This window comes from Aedes albopictus, chromosome 2 (genome assembly GCF_035046485.1).
Source record: "Aedes albopictus strain Foshan chromosome 2, AalbF5, whole genome shotgun sequence".
NCBI lineage: Eukaryota > Metazoa > Arthropoda > Insecta > Diptera > Culicidae > Aedes > Aedes albopictus.
Window position 1 is genome coordinate 363,297,496 of NC_085137.1, and position 6,000 is coordinate 363,303,495.

Below are 6,000 nucleotides of genomic sequence, written 5' to 3' on the forward strand. Positions count from 1 at the left end.
CAGTATTTCAACTAGGGACGGTTTGGTGAAACTGTTATTTCGTTAAAAATTTATTTTATTCGTCAAATATTTTCTATAGTGAAACTCCTTTGAACCACTAAAATACAAAAACTCCTCAAAGTGCATATTTTTTACGATTCAGTATCCATGCTACCCGTCGGATGATAGCTCAGTGTGTCTTCTTTCAACTAGGGACGGTTTGGTGAAACTGTTATTTCGTTAAAAAATTATTTTATTCGTCAAATATTTTCAATAGTGAAATTCCTTGAAACTCCCAAAATGCAAAAAGTTCTGAAAGTGCATATTTTTTACGATTCAGTATCCATGCTACCCGTCGGATGATAGCTCAGTGTGTCTTCTTTCGACTAGGGACGGTTTGATGAAACTGTTATTTCGTTAAAAATTTATTTTATTCGTCAAATATTTTCTATAGTGAAATTCCTTTGAACCACTAAAATACAAAAACTCCTCAAAGTGCATATTTTTTACGATTCAGTATCCATGCTACCCGTCGGATGATAGCTCAGTGTGTCTTCTTTCGACTAGGGACGGTTTGGTGAAACTGTTATTTCGTTAAAAATTTATTTTATTCGTCAAATATTTTCTATAGTGAAATTCCTTGAAACTCCCAAAATACAAAAATTCCTCAAAGTGCATATTTTTTACGATTCAGTATCCATGCTACCCGTCGGATGATAGCTCAGTGTGTCTTCTTTCAACTAGGGACGGTTTGGTGAAACTGTTATTTCGTTAAAAATTTATTTTATTCGTCAAATATTTTCTATAGTGAAATTCCTTGAAACTCCCAAAATACAAAAATTCCTCAAAGTGCATATTTTTTACGATTCAGTATCCATGCTACCCGTCGGATGATAGCTCAGTGTGTCTTCTTTCAACTAGGGACGGTTTGGTGAAACTGTTGTTTCGTTAAAAATTTATTTTATTCGTCAAATATTTTCTATAGTGAAATTCCTTGAAACTCCCAAAATACAAAAATTCCTCAAAGTGCATATTTTTTACGATTCAGTATCCATGCTACCCGTCAGATGATAGCTCAGTGTGTCTTCTTTCAACTAGGAATGGTTTGGTGAAACTGTTATTTCGTTAAAAATTTATTTTATTCGTCAAATATTTTCTATAGTGAAATTCCTTGAAACTCCCAAAATACAAAAATTCCTCAAAGTGCATATTTTTTACGATTCAGTATCCATGCTACCCGTCGGATGATAGCTCAGTGTGTCTTCTTTCGACTAGGGATGGTTTGGTGAAACTGTTATTTCGTTAAAAATTTATTTTATTCGTCAAATATTTTCTATAGTGAAATTCCTTGAAACTCCCAAAATACAAAAATTCCTCAAAGTGCATATTTTTTACGATTCAGTATCCATGCTACCCGTCGGATGATAGCTCAGTGTGTCTTCTTTCAACTAGGAATGGTTTGGTGAAACTGTTATTTCGTTAAAAATTTATTTTATTCGTCAAATATTTTCTATAGTGAAATTCCTTGAAACTCCCAAAATACAAAAATTCCTCAAAGTGCATATTTTTTACGATTCAGTATCCATGCTACCCGTCAGATGATAGCTCAGTGTGTCTTCTTTCAACAAGGGACGGTTTGGTGAAACTGTTATTTCGTTAAAAATTTATTTTATTCGTCAAATATTTTCTATAGTGAAATTCCTTGAAACTCCCAAAATACAAAAATTCCTCAAAGTGCATATTTTTTTACGATTCAGTATCCATGCTACCCGTCGGATGATAGCTCAGTGTGTCTTCTTTCAACTAGGGACGGTTTGGTGAAACTGTTATTTCGTTAAAAATTTATTTTATTCGTCAAATATTTTCTATAGTGAAATTCCTTGAAACTCCCAAAATACAAAAATTCCTCAAAGTGCATATTTTTTACGATTCAGTATCCATGCTACCCGTCGGATGATAGCTCAGTGTGACTTCTTTCAACTAGGGACGGTTTGGTGAAACTGTTATTTCGTTAAAAATTTATTTTATTCGTCAAATATTTTCTATAGTGAAACTCCTTTGAACCACTAAAATACAAAAACTCCTCAAAGTGCATATTTTTTACGATTCAGTATCCATGCTACCCGTCGGATGATAGCTCAGTGTGTCTTCTTTCAACTAGGGACGGTTTGGTGAAACTGTTATTTCGTTAAAAAATTATTTTATTCGTCAAATATTTTCAATAGTGAAATTCCTTGAAACTCCCAAAATGCAAAAAGTTCTGAAAGTGCATATTTTTTACGATTCAGTATCCATGCTACCCGTCGGATGATAGCTCAGTGTGTCTTCTTTCAACTAGGGACGGTTTGGTGAAACTGTTATTTCGTTAAAAATTTATTTTATTCGTCAAATATTTTCTATAGTGAAATTCCTTGAAACTCCCAAAATACAAAAATTCCTCAAAGTGCATATTTTTTACGATTCAGTATCCATGCTACCCGTCAGATGATAGCTCAGTGTGTCTTCTTTCAACAAGGGACGGTTTGGTGAAACTGTTATTTCGTTAAAAATTTATTTTATTCGTCAAATATTTTCTATAGTGAAATTCCTTGAAACTCCCAAAATACAAAAATTCCTCAAAGTGCATTTTTTTACGATTCAGTATCCATGCTACCCGTCGGATGATAGCTCAGTGTGTCTTCTTTCAACTAGGAATGGTTTGGTGAAACTGTTATTTCGTTAAAAATTTATTTTATTCGTCAAATATTTTCTATAGTGAAATTTCTTGAAACTCTCAAAATACAAAAATTCCTCAAAGTGCATATTTTTTACGATTCAGTATCCATGCTACCCGTCAGATGATAGCTCAGTGTGTCTTCTTTCAACAAGGGACGGTTTGGTGAAACTGTTATTTCGTTAAAAATTTATTTTATTCGTCAAATATTTTCTATAGTGAAATTCCTTGAAACTCCCAAAATACAAAAATTCCTCAAAGTGCATATTTTTTACGATTCAGTATCCATGCTACCCGTCGGATGATAGCTCAGTGTGTCTTCTTTCAACTAGGGACGGTTTGGTGAAACTGTTATTTCGTTAAAAATTTATTTTATTCGTCAAATATTTTCTATAGTGAAATTCCTTTGAACCACTAAAATACAAAAATTCCTCAAAGTGCATATTTTTTACGATTCAGTATCCATGCTACCCGTCGGATGATAGCTCAGTGTGTCTTCTTTCAACAAGGGACGGTTTGGTGAAACTGTTATTTCGTTAAAAATTTATTTTATTCGTCAAATATTTTCTATAGTGAAACTCCTTTGAACCACTAAAATACAAAAATTCCTCAAAGTGCATATTTTTTACGATTCAGTATCCATGCTACCTGTCGGATGATAGCTCAGTGTGTCTTCTTTCAACTAGGGACGGTTTGGTGAAACTGTTATTTCGTTAAAAATTTATTTTATTCGTCAAATATTTTCTATAGTGAAATTCCTTGAAACTCCCAAAATACAAAAATTCCTCAAAGTGCATATTTTTTACGATTCAGTATCCATGCTACCCGTCGGATGATAGCTCAGTGTGTCTTCTTTCAACTAGGGACGGTTTGGTGAAACTGTTATTTCGTTGAAAATTTATTTTATTCGTCACGCCATACACCTTTTTTGGCCTGCCTTAATCTTATATATTCTTTTTTTTATTCGCTAGCCTGGAGGCACAAAAATATATTGCATGCAATTTTAGTGCTTGGTTGTCATCAGTTTTTACGTAATTTATGAAGGCTGTTCATGAAATATTTCATGCCATCATCAAAGGTTGTCGTTCACGTATTCTTATGTAGATGGCGCGCTGGTCGGTCAAATAATTTTTTTAGTGCCTCGGATTTTAGTGCCTGACTTGACTCTAACAGAAAAGCTTGGTCGTTTTATAATGCCATAAAATATTGTTCGTGCAGTTGAAAATCGGAATTTTTGACACGCGAAAATCGATTTTTCTCCTAAACCGTGTGTCGGACGTACGTCGGGCACAGTGCGCTGGATAGAGGACCAAGTCCGCTGTCCAGCGCACTACGTCCGACATTAGGTTTCACCTGTCGACAGTAATAGTAACATAGTAAGTGAGGTTGAAAAAGTTTGTGTGGGACAATTGCATGAACCGTATAGATGGTGTTCTACCATAAAGCAGAACAGTAACCGATGTGGTCTATATGAGGCTAGCTATATTTTTTTTACAATTTAAGAAAATCGAAGAAAATGCAATGAAAATATGTTTCAAATTATTTAATCCTGAAGCAATTGTTTGAACATATTGTAATGAATTTGTATAGGATCACTTCGGCCGTTTTCAGGAAAAGCATTCTGATGTGGTGGAGAAGCTTCGGGAATATTGGTTGAGGTCGAAAGCTAAGTAGGAACCGTGCTGGTGTCCTTTCGTTGAGTGGTTAATAGCGAGCGGATTATTCGTATTCCGTTGTTGTGTGTGACAGCATGCTGGTGGGTAGAAATTCGTAGGTCGATCTCATTGCCTTGAAGTGTAGAATAATTCAGCTCATTACCGGGAAGACGTTATCTGCTTTGCTTTCTGAGAATAAATAAGAGATGGATTTATAGTTTCCCTCTCTTTAACATGCATTTAGCTGTAAACCTTACCATCAATAAATTCGCTGCCGTTTTCCACCGGAATGAACAGCATACGTGGAGTGATTACTCTTCTCTATCTAGCCGCGAGGTGCCGTTGGAACAACTGTTTAAATAGAAAGTAAAAATGGTCAACCACAATGTTATTTGTTGTTTTATTTGTTCATACTCACCATCTTTTGCCAGGATACCAATTCAGTGTCGATCTCGGTGTTGTTTTTTCGTGCAAATGCAACTCGAAATAAATCTCCACAAAATACTCCCGAAGAAAAACATCGCTAAGTGACAGTTGAAAACATGAGGTGCAGACCGATAGTAGCCACTATGGTTGAATTGATTTATCTTATGGTTGGCTAAATTATGCACTGTAAAAAAATATATGTGAACAACTAGGTGCTGCGAATAGAAACGGTTTTATTTTTCAAGCTAGCTAACACACACCAACACACTCCCGGCACACAGCTTGTAAACACGCACGAGCGTTCAATTTTCTTGCAAACACCTCTCTCAGCGCAGTTGTCAAACATGCCGTCGCGACGCTGTTCGGAAATGGTAAACATGATCAATCCACCATTATTCCAGTTTTGTTTTCGTGTGCAAAGTTTATTATTTTCCATTCGCGATGGAAATTTTGATGGATAGTTATTACAAAATTAGCTGAAAAGGGTTCAAAACAATGTTTATCCTTCTCCTCGCTTTCCAACGGATTGACAGCGGCAAATGGAGATATCGTGACTACAGTTTTGATTATATCCGCAGCACCTAGATAACAATACTCTTCAATCAAGCACACAGGTACAACAAGGTTTAACATAACCTCTATCTTCAATGTTTGGCTCCCAATGTTTGGCTCCCGCAGAGAGAGCATATTGAGTCAGTCCGCGATACTCAGGTGAACAACATTCACAATAGTGAACATTTTGCGCAGAGTTGTAATATTGTTTTACCATAGTTTTTGAACCATTAAAACACCTTACCAGGATATGGTGACAGTACCTCGAATGTCCGTACACTGAAATGAAAACTCCATTATTTTTTATGTGCGCAAATCAGATAAAAGCGAATCTGTTTAAAAAATCCCCATTTTATGTGCGGCATTTAGATTGTAAAGTGCTTGCATTGAATATAATTGTGTTGCACATATTTTCCATATGCACAGCTATGAAATCTAAAAATGATACATTTACATCCTATATTGGCTGAAAATAAATTTTGAGTGTATCGACTGATAATTCAAAACATGTCATTAACCGAAAAAATGGCGGAGCAAGAGGAACGTTTCGTGACGCTGGCCGAATTAACGGTCGATATTTTAGGACTCCCGATCGAATTGCTGAAGGTTTTTGAAGGTAATGTATGTTAATCATATTACTGTACGTTTAAACAAATAATATATGCCAACAGATCG

General features: G+C 35.3%; 1 long non-coding RNA gene across 1 annotated transcript; it reads right to left on the reverse strand.

Moving 5' to 3' along the window:
- Window positions 1–4,220: 4,220 nt before the first annotated feature.
- On the reverse strand, window positions 4,221–5,510 carry LOC115256986 (uncharacterized). Its single transcript, XR_003892883.2, has 3 exons — window positions 4,766–5,510; window positions 4,605–4,698; window positions 4,221–4,536 (listed from the first exon to the last, which is right to left on the reverse strand). It is a non-coding gene; the product is annotated as an uncharacterized LOC115256986 (long non-coding RNA).
- Window positions 5,511–6,000: the final 490 nt, after the last annotated feature.